The 18,057-nt window shown below is 43.9% G+C and overlaps 1 protein-coding gene across 2 annotated transcripts in view; it reads left to right on the top strand.

The window, feature by feature from the left end:
• The first annotated feature begins 8,603 nt into the window (after positions 1 to 8,603).
• Positions 8,604 to 18,057, top strand: part of LOC126355070 (putative fatty acyl-CoA reductase CG5065) — a 281,962-nt gene continuing 272,508 nt past the window's right edge. The window contains exon 1 of one of the 2 annotated variants that reach the window (XM_050005239.1): positions 8,604 to 8,718. The gene's annotated coding sequence lies outside the window, so the exon portion shown is untranslated. The remainder of the gene's footprint in view (positions 8,719 to 18,057) is intronic. The other variant, XM_050005241.1, reaches the window with a different exon arrangement.

Here is an 18,057-nt window from a genome sequence, read left to right on the forward strand (position 1 = left end):
ATGCGAAGAAGATGTAACCACAAAAATCACATCTTCAATATTCATCGATTTCAGTAGAAAAATCAGACCAACGTCATCCTCTTTTTGAATTAATTAATCCATTAGCCGTCTTCCGAACACACTTTGGTGTTCTTCAGTATATCTTGATCCATCGGTCGTAGGAGAGGAAGAGCTCCAGTGTGATGCCACCATTAACGAGATGCTCCGCTACGATGACGATGCATTGTGAATAAAAAATATGGCCTTCGGCGCGGAAGACGTTCTTCCTACAAATATCTTCTCACACTTGAAGCGAAATCATCATGAAACCAGTTCTAAAAAGGCCATTACTCAACCATACTTTTTGTGATTCATGGACAACTGGCAAAGAGGAATGATTAACATGCTTCATTGCATGTGGATGTTTCAATTTTCCTGTCGATGGTCAGGGGAATTTGTGTCTTCCTGGAGCACTGCTGCGGACCATTAGTGTAAGTCGGTCTTACACCTCTTTAATCATTTTCCGAGGCATCTAATCTGAGTAGGGTCCGATAAAAAAGGGCCAGATTTATCAGCATTATAAACCTGCCTTGGGATTAAATTTTCGGAAGAAATACCTCAAATTCATTTTTGAAGTTTTCTGGAGCCACTGTATCCCCTCAAAAACTTTCAGCCGTCACTGAAAGCCATGACAAGCTTTCCCTCTTTCCATCCAACCTTGGCTGGCTGTGTAGCTAGGATCGTCATCGGATAGTTTGCTGTCTAAGTTTAGCGCCTTTTCCTACAGGGATGGAGCGCATATCTGAATGCCATGCTCTCTTTTCTCACTGAAGCAAACGAATAATGCTTCGTCCAGTGTTTAATTTCTTGCATTCTTTATTATACGTTCGTACTGCAAACTGTCTTTAATCATCATTTTCAAACACAAGTCTTCAATTTCATTTCCGCTCTTCTTCAGGACTTAGACTGTTGATGCCCCTGCACAACATTCTGCAGCTATGTTTACCTGCAATTCCCCTTTGTCTACACTCTTCAGTGCCTCCAACTTTTTGTCCATCAAAATAACCACTTTCTTTCGCTTCGAAGCCATTTCTGTCACTTGCACACTCAAAACACGAGAACAGGGGAACAGTACCGCTATATATTCTTAACTCTGATAGGAAACAGACCGACATTGATCACAATAGCTGTAGCTGGAAGCGTGCGACCAGCCACCTCTATGCTACCTGCGGGGCTAATGTGACTAATTATATATATATACCACAGCGTACCAGTTGAATACCGCATGTTATCGTGTAAAAAAAGGAAAAGCAAACATAAGATGAATCCGGATAAACCGGAAATCCGAATTAATGTGGGCCAGATAAACAAAGTCCTCGTGTGCAACTTTTAGGACTTCTCCACAATTAATCTGGGTGAAAACATAATTGCTGTTTGTTAAACGGTTACGGAAATATTTGAGGTGAGCAGCTTACCTCAATATAGACAAGTCGCGAACCTAGAAAATAGTAGCAAAGCACAGGAAGACTTGATATACACTTGGTGCAAGAACTGTCGATTGACCATAAAAGTAAACAAATGTAATGTGTTTGGCATAAACAGGTGAAAAACCCCATTGTATGATACACGATTGATGAACAACTACCGGAAGCACTGACATCAAATAAGTACCGCAAATTTGAGTACTGTGCGAATTGAAGTGAAATGACCACATAAAACTAATCTCATGTAAGGGAGATGCCAAAGAGTTCGATTGGAAGAATTCTCTAGAAGTGTAGTTCACCCACCCATGTAGCTTACAATACCTTCGTTGGATCAGTTCTTTAATAGTGCTTGTCAGTGTGGGGTCGGTACGAGATAACATTGATACAGAAAATAGAGAAGATCCAAAGACGAGCGATGAGTTTCATCAAGTATTTATTTTGTATGAGCGAAAGCGTCACAAAGATGCTTCTCCAACTACAATGGTAGACGCTGCAAGAGAGGCGTTATGCGTCACGGTGTAGTTTAGTATTGAAATTCCGAGAGTGTACGTTCCAAGAAGGTACTCTAAGGAACTTTTTTTGAACTATTTTAACGCGAATACGACTAACCGCTCGTCAAGTGAACTATCTTGTGTGACAAAATACCGTCAGAATAGCTAATAACTACGAGACAAATAATGCGTAAACGATGGTTGCGCCCACACCGATAGATTATGTCTGTATGTAATTGCCTCGCAGTATTTGATTTGCCTGTGATGTCATGGTACCAGTGTCGGCGCATGCGCGTGTTTGTTTAAGGTAGCCTTGTGTAAAGTTTTATACACTGGTGTAGCGTGAAGACGCGTTTAGCTAGGACACAAATTCTGTTGTCATTCCTAAGAGTCTGCGGAATAGTACTGGGACCCGAAGTGACAGATTTAAAATAGTATCATCAATATTCGGGGGCCTGCTGAAAAGTAACACCTCCGATTTCTACTTCTGTTCTTCAAATCGGTTGAGGTATTATATGAAGTAATGATTATTCAGTGACTCTCTTGCTTCCCTGACGCAAGCTGTAACCATTTTACACACGTCTCCGAATTATAGCTTGTAACCCGGCGATGTGTAATGTTACTTAGTTGGTGCGCGAGAAAGAGCGTGCTGTAATCGCGTTTCTAGCGGGAGAAAACATGTCTCCGATTGAATTCCATATAAAAGTGAAAGCTGCGTACGGTGTCGACATCTGTATATGCGACATCTGCAACAGTACGACGCCTTGGGTTCACTGTCATCGATCATTCTCCTTACAGTCCCGACTTACCCCTATCCGGTTTTCATCTGTTTATACAATTTGAAGAACACCATCGAGGACTTCATTTTGATTGTGATGAAGAGGTGTAAGCAGAGGTAAGGCTATGGATCGTAAACAAACATTCTACAGTACTGTATCGACAAACTGGTCACTCGCTGGGACAAATGTCTTCGTTGCCAGGCTGACTATGCTGAGAAATAAATACGTGGACATGAAGAATAAAGATATAAAGTTGTTTTATTTTAAAATCTTTAAGAGTTTTGACTCAAACAATTTGAAGGCATTACTTTTCAGCACACCCTCTTAAGTGAAAAAGTTATTAAATTGAAAATTACAAATTAATGAAAGATGTCATCTCATATAATAAGTAAATATGCTGGGAATGATACGAAACGCAAGTCAGAGGACCGCTCCTGTAGAAATGAATCCCAAAAGTCCAAAACCTCCAGAAACTAGCGTATGTGAGAGCTATGGCAACATAGAAAGCTAAATGAAAAAACTGCACAAGACGATTACGTGGCTGACCATTCGGACATAAAGCGCCTTTCTGTGCTTTATCTATTCTGTAACCATTATACTGCTTTGTGTAGCCATTGTATTAAATAGATTGATAATTAAATTAATCATTAATATGCAGTACTTGGTATAATTTTGACCTGACGTTTTCACGAAAAACCTGCGTCACCGACCAGAACAGCACACACAGAATATTTTCCTCATTTTATTGTTTTGTTTCATTCACCACATGTAAATGATTCAAATACACACATCAAAAAAAGTTTTGCGTCACCTCGGTTCCGAGAGTTCCGGAACCTGTACAGAAAATTGGAATGGAGGTCAATATAAGCATCGTTTAGGCTCTTGTTATTGCTCATGAAAACCACATATTGCATGTCGTACCACTACACAGCGAGACCTTCACAAATGGTGCTCCAGAATGCTGTACGCACCGGTACCTCTCATGCCCAGTAGCACGTCCTCTAGCATTGATGCGTGCCTGTATTCGTCGTGGCATACTATCCACAAGTTTATCAAGGCAACGTCGGTCCAGATTGTCCCACGCCTCAACGGCGATTTGGCGTAGATTCATCAGAGTGGTTGGTGGGTCATGTCGTCCATAAACAGCCCTTTTCAATCTATCATAGGCATTTTCGGTAGGGTTCATGTGTGGAGAACATGCTGGCCACTCGAATGATGTCGTTATCCTGAAGGAAGTCATTCACAAGGTGTGCACGCTGGCGGCGCGAATTGTCGTCCATGAAGACGAATGCCTCGCCAATATGCAGCCGATATGGTTGCACTATCGGTCGGAGGATGGCATTCACGTATCATGCAGCCGTTACGGCGCCTATCATTACTACCAGCGGCTTACGTCTACCTCACATAGTGCCACCCTAAAACAGCAGGGAACCTCCACCTTCCTGCAGCCGCTGGACAGTGTATCTAAGGCGTTCAGCCTGATCGGGTTGCCTCCAAACACGTCTCCGACGATTGTCTGGGTTAAAGCATATGCGACACTCATCGGTAAAGAGAACGTGATGCCAATCCTAAGCAGTCCATTCGACATGTTGTTGTGCCCATCTGTACCGCGCTGCATGGTGTCGTGGTTGCAAAGATGGACCTCGCCATGGACGTCGGGAGTGAAGTTGCGCATCATGCAGCCTATTTCGCACAGTTTGAGTCGTAACAATACGTCCTGTGGCTGCACGAAAAACATTATTCAACATGGTGGCGTTGCTGACAGTTCCTCCAAGCCATAATCCGTAGGTAGCGGTCATCCACTGCAGTAGTAGCCCTTGGGCGGCCTGAGCGAGGCATCTCATCGACAGCTTCTGTCTTTCTGTATCTCCTCCATGAGTATAGGAGTAAAATAACTTGGACCACCGACAGTTTTTGAGCTGCCAGGGTGTGGTGGAGACAGTGGCAATGAGAAAGAAACCCGAAAGCAGACAGTTTAAGTGAGAGAGGATACATTTTAAAACGGCGGGAGAAAAAGAAGGAACATATTCACATTTTTCCGCTGATATATCAATACTCTCTTTAAATCCGACAGTGATGGATGTTTCAAATGGCACTCTGGAACTGCTGTCTTATGACATCAAGTTCTCGACGATAGGCTTCGACAATACGCGAGTCGTATCGTTACCTGTTGCAGACATTAAACGGACCTGAAGACATTTTCAACGCAGAATCATCTAATACCAGCATAGTGTGCCTTCGTTGCCACACCATTCCGGAATCCTGCAGTAACGTGAGATGCATACAAAGCAAAGATTTTGAAATTTGCTGCTAAACGGTATCAGGCTCTCAACTGCAAAAGTCGTGGATTAAGTGTTTTCTCTTTAAAATAAAATATTGTTACAGCTGTAATACTGTCTGACATTGGCAGTGTTGCCGCGACTTGCCTCAGCGCGCTACATATAAATGTAGTGCTCGTTCCACATCCCTCCCTACACTTTTTCTGTTAATTTGTTAAACGGTAGTCACAGCCGGCCACGATGTTATTGCACCTGGAGTGAAGACGGTTCAGTAGGTTTATTGTGAGTTAGAGAGTAATCGGAGCTGATAGCATAGGCACTACTGACTTAAAAGGATTGACAGTGAGATGCGTTCTGCTTAGGCAGTACTACACCTGTCTACTGTAACGTCATAGCGTGTTTCCCATAACGGCCAACTGCTGTAATATCGTGGTTGAGTAGTTGTGCCATGCACTCAGTTCATATGCATTATTCCTTGCAGGTCCTGATTTCTCGAATAATAAATATTTTAAATTCAGAACTAGGCAGACTTAAAAACCGCCATTGTAAGGAGTGCACGCGAACACATGAGAATGTGCTTTGTACTGATTGGTCAACAACCGCAGCAGGCGCTGTTTTCAAATCGGGTAGATGGCGGAAACGTCTTTGGCACACGTTTGCTTACAAAGTTACGGAAGTTGCATCGTTTGGGACTGTCAGTGAATTTCGAGTGGCAAATTGCACTTCTGGGTGTATGCATGTATGTCATTCAACAACGCAGGTACTTGTGGGAATTATATTTGATGTCAGAGATTATTTACTTAATTTTATTGATCCAGTTTTATTGTATACTTGAGTAAACGTACAGAGCGAGTACACGAGTACAATTTTATTCAAATGGCTCTGAGCAGTATGGGACTTAACATCTCAGGCCATCAATCCCCTAGAGCTTAGAACTTCTTAAACCTAACTCACCTAAGGACATCACACACATCCATGCCCGAGTCAGGGTTCGAACCTGCGACCGTAGCGGTCGCGCGGTTCCAGACTGAAACGCCTAGAACCGCTTGGTCACAACGGCCGGCACAATTTTATTGTTTTTGAGTTGGGCAGTATATTTAATTTCATTCTTTTTACATCAGAATTTCACACTTGGAATTAATCACTCTTGATTAACACACTTAAGTTCATTCTGTTTATAATGAGCCGGCAGGGGTATAGTAGGCTTTCAACGGGGGCTTATCGCACGAGTCCAGTTGCTAGTCTGTGTGTCGACGCTGGAGAGCCTGCGTTGTCCATTCGGCGTCTTCTCCTCGTCCTACGGCAAGCATACAGGACCAAGTCCACTCCTATTTCGTTGGCGTCCACCACCTTTTCACAGCCGGCACTGGAACGTCTCTTCCGCCACTGTCCGAAGGCTACAAAGCCGTTTGGCATCCGTGCAAAGGAGAGTCTCGAGTCAGTGCACCTGGAGGGCATTAAGGTTCTCAACCAGGGATGGAGTAGGGGATCTCCCTGGCTACTACAAAGACCGAGATTACTTCTTGATCTGGCCGCTTACAAGAAGTATTGTACCGCGGACCACCTTTTTAAAATTAAATTTACTGAGATTTTAGACCACCATTCAGATTCTATTGCTGTTTACACGGATGGGTCTAAACAGGGGGATTTTATAGGCTGCTCTGCTGTGTTTCCCGATACTGTCCATAGGATAGGGCTCCTAGAGCAGTTCTCAGTTTACTATGCAGAACTGTTAGCCACTCTGAAAGCATTAGAGCATGTGCGACGACATCATGGCAAGAAATTCATCATCTGCTCAGATTCCCTAAGTGCTCTACACGCTCTTGAACAGATGTACCCAGCAGATCGGATGGTGCAAGAAGTGCAGGACGCACTCCTGCTCTTCCAAAAGCAGGGTAAGGATGTAATTTTCTGCTGGGTTCCAGGGCACATAGGAATTCCTGGAAATGAACTTGCAGACGCGGCTGCCAAGGAGGCTTGCTCCATCCCACCTCCTGCTCGCTGTTCCGTCCCCCTGCAGGCAATAACATCCTTCGTGACTCGGAAAGTCATGCGTTGGTGGGAGGCTGAGTGGCTGGAAGTGAGGGATAATAAGTTGCGAGCCGTGAAGGATTCTGTCCGACATTGGCTTACCTCCTTCCTACAACGTCGAGCTGCGGAAGTAGCCCTGACACGGCTTCGAATAGGACATTGTCCATTGACACGTGGTTTTCTGTTACGTCGTGAGGAGCCACCAACGTGTCAGACATGTGGGACACAGCTGTCGATACGACACATTTTAACTGAGTATGTTTTATATGCGGGTTTGAGGGAAGATTTAAGTTTCCCACCAGACCTGCCCTCTATTTTAACTAATAATGAGGCGAGTGTGGCTAGAGTTTTACGTTTTTGTGTGGTGTCTGGACTTCTTCCCAAAATATTGGGATTGAGATCTTAACGTGCTGTAAAGTGATTTGGTCACCCATTATTTGTAAGTGGTCACCCAGCCACAGTTAATTATTTTTACCTGTTTTGTACTGGTATTTTATTTTTTGTTTTATCTACCTGTTTTGATGTGCTGTGTACAATCTTGAAATTTGAACATTTAGAATTATCGCAAAGATCGGCTCTGAATTGATCCTTGTTTAAAAGATCTTGGCTGCTATCGTCAACATGGTTTTTGGGAACGGGCGCTGATAACCTCGTTGTTGTGCGCCTTGAAACACTAATCATCATCATCATCACCGGCCGAGGTGGCAGAGCGATTCTGGGCGCTACAGTCTGGAACAGTCGACCATTGTGGTCGCAGGTTCGAATCCTGCCTCGGGCATGGATGTGTGTCATGTCTTTAGTGCTCTGAGCACTATGCGACTTAACTTCTGAGGTCATCAGTCCCATAGAACTTAAAACTAATTAAATCTAACTAACCTAAGGACATCACACACGTCCATGCCCGAGGCAGGATTCGAACCTGCGACCGGAGCGGTCGCTCGGCTCCAGACTGAAGTTCCTAGAACCGCACGGCCACTCCGGTCGCCTCCTTAAGTTAGTTAGGTTTAAGTAGTTGTAAGTTCTAGGGGACTGATGACCTCAGAAGTTAAGTCCCATAGTGCTCAGAGCCATTTGAACCATTCGTTTATAATGAGATTCAGTCACCGCTAGATTACACGGTCATTTACACATTACAATTTTAGATTGACCACCTCGTTCTTTTATAGTTCCTCCTATGTATACGTAGCGAAAAGAGAATAAAGTTAAAAATTAGGAAGATTTGGGCTCTCACGGAGACTTGTTAACAATTGTTTTCTCCGAGGGCCATTCGCAACTGGAAGAAGGAGTGGAGGGGGGGCGGGGGGGGGGGGGGTTGTGACTGGTACACAAAGCACTCTCTGCCACACGCCATGAGGTGCTTTGTGAAGTATAGACGCAGATGTTGTTGTAGGAAGAAGAGAACATGGATAAGCTGTTAAGGATTCACGTTGGGGAGGGTAGGCGGATGCGCGAGGTGAGGCAGTGGGATAGAGCGTAGTTTTGGTTGTAGTGAGGTAGTGGGGAGGCAGCCGACCTTGCCCTAGCTTCGGCAGGCAGCGGGAAAGTCGAAGCCGCGCTACCAGAAGGCAGGCGCCCTCCCGCCCAGACAGACCGCCGCCGACGCCCCAGCACGGCACACCGCGCCGCACGCAGCCCGCAAGCAGTCGTGCAGGTACACCGCACCGCACCGCGCACGGTAAGTCCGGCTCGCCGCCTTCTACCTCAGTAACCGGCACCGCCACGTTGTGTTTGCCTTTCGGCTTGCTAGAAGCGAAACGGCAGAAACCTGAAAACTTCCACCAAAACATGGTTCCCACCAACAAACAATAAGGGTGTTGTTATTTCCTAGCCAACAGACTTTCTCTTGCTTTCAAAAAATGGATCAAATGGCTCTGAGCACTGTGGGACTTAACATCTATGGTCATCAGTCCCCTAGAACTACTTAAACCTAACTACCCTAAGGACATCACACAACACCCAGTCATCACGAGGCAGAGAAAATCCCTGACCCCACCGGGAATCGAACCCGGGAACCCGGGCGCGGGAACGCTACCGCACTACCACGAGCTACGGACTTCTCTTTCTTTCTCTTGACTTTCGTCTGTCTCCGTACTACCTGATGAAAGGCCATACAGTACTTCAGAACCTCGCTTAGGTCAACAGGACCAAACGATGGGGCGCTACATAGCATGTTCTCTTTTGGTTATACCCATAACTGCTGATTTTAGCTCGTGGTGAGAGAGAAAAGACTAAATTTAACACATTTCGATTTTCCATTCTCTTAATCGATCACACTGTGTTTCGGAGGCTGGGTTACATCCTCAGGTGATGTGCGAATCATGCACAACTATTTTAGGGTTCTGTAAAAACGGTATCTTTACACAGTCACACTGATGTCCTTCTGTCTGTCTGACTTAAGAACCACTTTTCTGAGGAAAGAGTAAACGTATCAAGTACAAATTTACGTCACATATTAAAGTCTATGGTTCCTTGCAGGTGTAAAAATGTTAGGCTTCTAAGTCATTTGCCGGCCGCGGTGGCCGAGCGTTTCTAGGCGCTTCACTCCGGAACCGCGCGACTCCTACATTCGCAGGTTCGAATGCTGCCTCGGTCATGGATGTGTGTGATGTCCTTAGGTTAGTTAGGTTTAACTAGTTCTAAGTTCTAGGGGATTGATGACCTCAGATGTTAAGTCTCATAGTGCTCAGAGCCATTTGAACCATTTTTTTCTAAGCCATTTCAGTCAAAACATACGGCCGCATATTTTGATACTCGAAAACACGCTCATCAAAACCTATTGGGTGCTTCCCGCTTACCTAGAATCATGAAATTTGGCAAGAAGTAATGTTTCGCGGTACAAGTAAAATAAAAAATCTGAAACCCGTTAAACTGTAATTATATAGCATAAAAATATCTTTGCCATTTGAACATACACTACATACATCATCCGTCAAAAGCATAATAGGCGAACGCTATTGCAGCAACATAAAACTTAATTTGTAGTCATGTTTTAATAAGTAAATAAAAATGTTTTATTAAATCTTCTCTGTCTCAATGCAAAAACTGAAATACTCTCCTCGCTTCTTTTTGTATGTCCGCGTTAGTCTGATGAACAAATGTAGAGATTTTGGAGATCATGGAATCTCGTGACCATATCTTGCCAGTATCGTTATCGATAACAAGCAAAAATCGTTGATATTTTCGATTCCCTCGATGGATGAACTAAACCTCAGTGCGCTAGTCCTACCCACACTCGGCCGTTTTTTTTTTTTATTTCGTCTAAGATTTCGCCATCATAATCTGAGTCTTCCCCTTCGTGAGCAAAGAAAATCACTCGTTGTCGTGGATAAAAAGTGCAAAGTCGTTGACAACCGTACCATAACATATCAAGTGCGTGTTTGTATGAATTTCTGAGCATAAGAATGAATGATTATGTTTCTGCGCAGATAACAGATGCAGCAACTAATGCAATTCAAATGGTATGGTATGGGTTGTATATAGCATGGCGATGACGCGAAAGCTTCGAAGCGAATTCTGTTCCATTAAAAAAGAAAAAAAAAGTGAAGACAGAAGATAGTATCAAATCTTTCCTCACTTTCACGAATTTTTCTTCATTTTTAATTGAGGCTGGTGTCTTCCATACATTCGATTGTTGCACGAAATTGCAATTGTGATAACACAATGACAATTTGTTTCGGTGTATGCTTTATTAATCCTTAAATACTTGAGCTGGTGTACTACATACACCACTTCTCCAGTTTTGCTTATCTTTGAAGAAAGTATGTTACTCAGCCTTGGCGATTGAACTATCATATTTCTCAAGTTTGCAGACTTGCCTGCTATGGCACAGATGTTTGTTGCTTATTATTATGTTTAATTACTGGAAGCTCTTTTTATAAACTCAGCTCACTGTGTGTCTGCAAAAACCATAAACGACCGCAACTACATAATTTTAGGCCCTAAGCTGCGAATCGGGAGGATGACATTAACAATACACCACGCGAGCAATAAAGGAACAAAAAGAGGCGCGCCTTCTCAAGGGTTATGAAGTGGTCATAGCTTTAAATAAATTTGTGTTGTTTACTGTCTTGTGTCAGCATACAGTTAAGCCTAGCGGCTCCATCTCGTTCTATAGCGCTCGTGGAAGAAAGCCAGCTTGTGACCTCCTACCTCCTGATTTTTCCCACGATGGTTATCGGACAATATGTTCTTCGTGGGGGGGGAAGTAAATCAGTTTCAGATTCCTCTTGGAACTTACGCCGTCGGGATTACAACAGTAAACCTCTCAAAGCAGAACACCACTCTTTAGCGTTTGAGGTACGTCTCCGTACACTCTCATACTTATTACACGAACACGTGGCTAAACTCGCAGCTTTTATTCAAATCTCTATCTCGTCCATTAATCGAATGTGATAAGGGTCCCAGACTACCGAGCAAAACTGAAGAATCGGTTGAATAAGCCACTTGTTTCGTGGATGAATTATATATCCACTATTGTAGTTACTCTGAGTCGAGCAACTACTTCTCCTACAAGCAATTGTATCTGCTTACTTACGTTTACTTCAGATTGCTCCGGACTGTTACTGGCAGATGTTTTACGGTTGCCACTGTTCCCATCTGTTTATCCCCAGTGGTGAAACTCAACTGTAATTTGTCTTCCCATTTGTTTGTGCGCAATGCGTTGCGTTGCGTTTTCGTATGTTGACAGCCGACTGCCAGTCCCCGCACAAAGCGTCCATTCCATGCATTACTTGCACCATTTCGCTACAGTCTTCTAGTGTTACGACTGTGCTATGTGTAACATCATCTGCGAACATGCGTTTTCTGACGATGCCCGCTAGAATATTTATGTCGTATATGTTGTTAATAGTTAGTAGTACCACTCCCTCAGAGCACAGACGAAATGACTTATCCGGCAGACTGTTTCGCATTGTTAACAAAAATGTGCTGAGTGTCAGTTTCATCTACTAGTAACTCGTAAATCCATTCATAAAGCCATTGTCTACTGATTTTCTAGATCCCATGAACGAATAAAGCAAGGCTGATCTGACGGAAATGCTGTTCGCGGATAACATACTGACTACTTTCATTCCGATCGATGGTCATAAAAAGCGAACATGAATCGTGCTCCACATTTCTATTACAAACTGACGTAAGTGATATAGCCTAAGAGTTATGCGCAATTGTCCAACGATCCATCTTGAAAATGGAAGTGGCCAGCGCCTTTTTTCCTGTCACTTGAAAAGCTTTGTTGCTCTAACAACCTACCTGCTAGAGAATGGCTAACTACTTCCGCATATTCTCTAGAGAACTTCACAGGCAACCTTGGAGGCCCACGGCGCAATGCGAGATCCGTACGCCTCTTACGACCGTTCCACAGTTCAGGCAGCTCATTGTTAAGAAATGCTCATACATGCTTGCGGCAGTGAGGTAGCGTTCCATTATGGTTCAAATGGCTCTGAGAACTATGGAACTTAATTTCTAAAGTCATCAGTCCCCTAGAAGTTAGAACTACTTAAACCTAACTAACCTAAGGACATCACACACATCCATACCCGAGGCAGGATTCGAACCTGCGACCGTAGCGGTCGCGCGGTTCCAGACTGTAGCGCCAAGAATCGCTCGGCCACAAGGGCCGGCCGTTCCATTATGTTCAAGAAACAATTTTCGGCATGTTCTCGCAGTTGTGGAAAAGTCCGGATTACCAACAGATACCGATATGTGTCTGTTGTAACAGCCTTCTTCGCAAAAATGAACAGGCCGTATATCTTTTCCCGGGAAAAGGCGCCGAACATACGAAGCTTTGGAGTACTGTGCTCCATCCTGCTGTGTTTCCCATAGTGTTGCGTAGTGACCGTTCAATTTTCCATTCAAATGGGACGCATCCTCATCACTGAACACCAAACGTGTAACAAATTGTTTTCTTCCTTCACCACGCCTAGAATGGTTTGTACACGTTCTTGCCGGCCGCGGTGGCCATGCGGTTCTAGGCGCCTCAGTCCGGAACCGTGGGACTGCTACGGTCGCAGGTTCGAATCCTGCCTCGGGCATGGATGTGTGTGATGTCCGTAAGTTAGTTAGGTTTAAGTAGTTCCAAGTTCTATGGAACTGATGACCTCAGCAGTTATCTCCCATAGTGCTCAGAGCCATTTGAACCATTTTTTACACGTTCTTGTATACAACCACAGTGAGAGGCTTTTAGCAACTAAATTGCACTGTCCAGTCACAGCAATGGGACCACCTGTGAAAACCCTGAATAACCAACTTCTGCATCGCTAACCGCTACGAGACGTACAGCAAGAGAGTGAATGCGGATCTGGAAGTTACCGAGCCATGTGGAGCCATGCCAACTCTAAGGAGCAAACATCCCGATCGAGATGGTCCCACAGATTATCGATTGGGTTTAAATCCGAGGAGGTTGGCGCCCAGGAGGGTAAGGTAAACTCGTCCTGGAGATCTTCGAACCACGTAAGTGCACTGCGAGGTGTGTGACATTCTGCGTTATCTTGCTGGTAGATGCCATCACCGAGGAAAAACAAGCTGAATGGCACCCAAGGATAGGTGCGTAGTTTTGTAGATCAATTGTGCCTTCGAGAATGACGAGATCATCCAGGGAATGTCACGGAAATATTCCCCCTTCCCTCCTCCGACGTACACCCTTTGCTTCCTCGCCCTACACGTCAGCGGCCCGCTGCCCGGTGTAGCATGAAACGCGATTCATATTAAAAGGCCGCCTGTCGCCACTCAGTAGACATCCAGTTGAGGTAATGGTGTGCAATTCCCAGCCTTAGTTGGCGATGAACAGCAGTCAGCAAGGGTGCATGAACCACACGCTCGGTGCGGAGGCCCATGCGCAGCAATGTTCGCTGAACGGCCTTTTGAGGAGACACTGTTGGTATCCGTTTGGTTCATCTGGGCAGTCAGTTGGTAAACAGTTGCTCGTCTATTCACTCGTATGCGTCTCTGCAGCCTTCGTTCATCTGTGTCATCCATGGCCCGTGCTCCACCACAGTTGGTTCGTTGCCGGTTTTCGAAAGCGCCGTTTTGCCAGATACAGTATGCTTTCACCACGGCGGTTCGCGAACAGTTTACAAATACAGTCCTTTTTGAAGTGGTGCCACCTCTTGCTGAAATCCAATGATCATACCCTTCTGAATGTCAGGTAAATCGCTCCGTGCCGTATTACAACAATGACTGCAGGTGAGACTCTAGATCTACATCTACATCCACATCCATATCCATACTCCGCAAGCCACCTTACGGTGTATGGCAGAGGACTGAATGGTACCCAAGTGTATGCAGTATTCAAATAACTCAAGGGAATGTAGCCGGGAGACGTCGTCGACAACCGCCGATACTTCGGCATGAGCACACCCTGGTACTTCCAAAGTAAGCAGGGTATGCTCCGGCCGAAACATCGGCGGTTGTCGGTTTGCCGTAGATTGTCAAAATCCGGAGATTGTTAGAGGGCCTTCCAATAATGCTCCAAACGTTCTTAACTGCGGAGATATCCAGCGATCTTTCTGGCCGAGGTAGGGTTTGGCAAGCACGAAGACAAGGTCGCCGGATCTCTCCCCGGTTGAGAACGCCTAGAGCGTTATGGGTAGGGCCCTCGGGATTTTGACAATCTAAGGCGCCAATTGGACAGAAATTGACAAGAGGATATCCAACAGCTCTGTCAATCAGTGCTATATAAGGGCTAGATGTGAACCACTGCATTATTAACTTGTTCAATTTTTTAAGCTCTTTCTCTTGAACAAATCAACGAACATTTCTGAAACTGTACATGTACATCACATCTACCGATTTCCGTTCTATTCGGATAATTCCTTCGTGGCGAGTCTTTTTTTTTTGTCTTAGAGTGTAGTTTATGAATTTTCAATACTGACTCTCTCACTGCATCTGGAAACATTAGAACGACAAGTATTATATTTAGCGGAACTCGGTTCGGTAAAACATTCTGAAATGCGACATCAGTCAAGGGCCGATGCGCCAGTGCCAGGGCGAGACGAAACAGAGAAAATATCTAACATAAATTTAAGAGTTAAGAATCTATTCTGAATGTATTTGTCTAAAGTGTAGCCATGTATGAAAGTGAAATGTGGAGAATAGACTGTTCAGACAAGAAGAGAATGGGAGCTTTTCAGATGCAGTGCTACAGAAGAATGTTGAAAATTAAATGGATAGTTCGTATAATCAATGAAGTGATGTTGAATCAAATTGGGGTGTAAATAGGTTTCTGGCACAACTTCGTTACAAGAAGGGATAGGTTGATAGCTCTACCCTCTTGCACCAAAGAATCGTACATTTGGTAATGGAGGGAAATTTGGGGAGGAGAAAAGGGGGCTAAAAATAATGCAGGAGGACCAAGGCTGGAATACAATGACCATGTTCAGGTGGATGGAGCCTGCAGTAGTTACGCAGAGATGAAGCAAATTGCACAGGATATATAAGCGCAGAGGACTGCGTCAAACAAATTCTTAGACTGAAGACCAAAACTACTCTTGCGCTCCTGTTCATGTGTGATTTTTCTCTTGTTTCTTTTTGCGAAGTGTCAGAATACTTTTCCATATTAAATAAAGAGACATCACTTACATCCACATAACTGAGGTTAACAGAGAGAATGAAGCCGTCTAATTCAATTTTATCTGTAGTTTCCGATGAACTACAATCCGAGTCATTTCGAGCTAAGCGGCTCAAGGAATAAAGCGCATTCCAAAAGCTGATTTGGAAAATAAGTATGGATAACCTTTATTTTGAACACAGTTACCCGCTTATATATCTTTGTATTACCTGTGATGCTATACTCGCTGTCGCCCAATGCCAGTCGCGGCGGCAGAGCGCCTGATGTCGACAACGGCTAATGCACCTGCACCAAACTACTACCTGCACGAAACTACTTTCTCTCACTAGCGGAACGTGCTGTGATTTCAGTCCTCAGGAGACCATTAATAATGCTAGTCACAAACTCCGCCTTCGATTCCAGAACTTCCAGTGACTTGAACGACAGGAGAGATTGAACAATATCGCTGGCGCCTCCCTTAATATTGATGTTTTAGAAAGTCTGACAGAACCAGTTCCATGCAAGTGTTAGTTATATCAGAGAACATTTCGAATTAGTCAGTGCCTATTCCACGCACTTTCGCGTTGTAATGTACACCTCGTTTACTTAAGCTCATGACAAAATTTTTGCTGTCCTTGATTCAGAGAGCAAAGATTTTACCCGGGTAGAAGTGTTCACCGTAGCCATTCAACACGCAATGGCCTCGTAAGGTTCGTTACCTGAGCGATATATCGGCTATTGGTGACTGCCTACAAATAGCAATATAGACTTTTTTTAGGTGCAATCTTCCTTAGAAACTCCTTTAAATAAATACGAGTAACTAGAAACACAATTCACTGATGTACCAGAGATGCGATTGTTCGTTGCCTTACATCATAGGGCCGACTGCAGCAATATCGATTGATAGTTAACCGCAGTTAAGTCGCCAATGAAGCCTTGTCAACGTAAAATTCGACTGTACCAACCACGGTTAAAGTTAAACAAAGGATTTGATCACATTTAAAGTTGAGGCTCGTTTATCTTGAATTGATCGCTGTTAAAACAAAGTAAACACGTATCGTATTAGGATGGCGGCTCGTTTTGATGTGTTAGATGGCGCATAACACGAAGAAATGTCATATCTTGATCATGTACATCGTCGCTGCAACCGTTTTGATGTACTTGTGCTAAGGGGAAATCCTTTCAAAGATGACGGGGACAGGAAATTTGGAGAGAGATTTCGTCTTCAAGTCAAACAGTGTGTTTGTTATGAGATCAAACCATGGAGAGGTAGGATTTCCTACTTATCTTAATAACCCTCTCCCGCCTATGTACAAACATCTGACGACGTTTAGGGCACATGAAACGGATGCAGTTAATATAGTTATATAGTTACGGTGACAGTGCAAATGTGCATAGGGTAACAGCACAAAGAATTATCAGTGGTACATCATGGATCATAGATGCACGTCCCCACAATACATGAGGTTTCCTTCTTGCACAGAATTAAACTCCATGAGGGATGATTTCAGCGTACTACATGGATTTCCTGGAGATACTGGTGCAGTGGATTGTACGCACATAAGGATTCAGTATCCTGGTGAATATAAGTGGAAATTTTCCTCAATAGAAAAACATATTTTCATTTACCTCTCAAACCATCAGTGAGCGTAACTTAATAGTACAGAGTATTGAGGCTCACTGGCCCAGTTCTTGCACAACAGCACAAAATTTTTAAAACTATTGTAGATAATCATTGGACATTGGGAGTGGGTACATTGGTACATAGATGTACTGGTAAAAAGATAAATACACGGATTTTCCTCACGTGCAAAACGGCAAAAATCGTGGATGACAAAGTTCTTAGGACAGTGTACTATGGACTTGTGTCCCAACACCTACCTTACTCAGTGCATATAAGGGGAAGGGCACAAGATAGCTACTTAGAAAGAACATTTACAATCCATAAAAGAGCAGTGCGACGTATAGCCAAAATACCACGCAGGCAGACTTGGAGATAGCATTCTGTATCTCTGGAATTCTTATTGTAATATAAAGCCGAGCCCAATAGAAAATAGGGTTTTCATATGCGTTAGTAACAGAATTTATTAACCTATGAATCAAATAATATTTAATCTTTCTTGGAGTGGAATTAAACAATGTTGCTATATTTGACCACGCTTCCAGTTTCTCCCAAATACAACACCTGTCCCTTTCCTGCATTCTAAAATTTTCGCATCACAGCCGACCAGCTCTAAAAGTATATCAGTTTCAAATTTTGAGAATGCGGCCTCCTATTCTTGCTCCCCGAAGCGCAGTAACAATACCCACGTTACGATAATAAACAGAAAAGCGCGAAGTACCACAGACAGCGATTATTATTATCTTTGCATTGTAATGGGCCCTTTTCCTTGTAACAAGCAGAATTAACTGCGGTCAAATTCCTCGTTAACTGAACACGTTTTGGTAATTAGCGCTTAACGTTGGTGCAAT

The sequence above is a fragment of the Schistocerca gregaria genome, chromosome 3, assembly GCF_023897955.1.
Source record: "Schistocerca gregaria isolate iqSchGreg1 chromosome 3, iqSchGreg1.2, whole genome shotgun sequence".
Classification (NCBI taxonomy): Eukaryota; Metazoa; Arthropoda; class Insecta; order Orthoptera; family Acrididae; genus Schistocerca; species Schistocerca gregaria.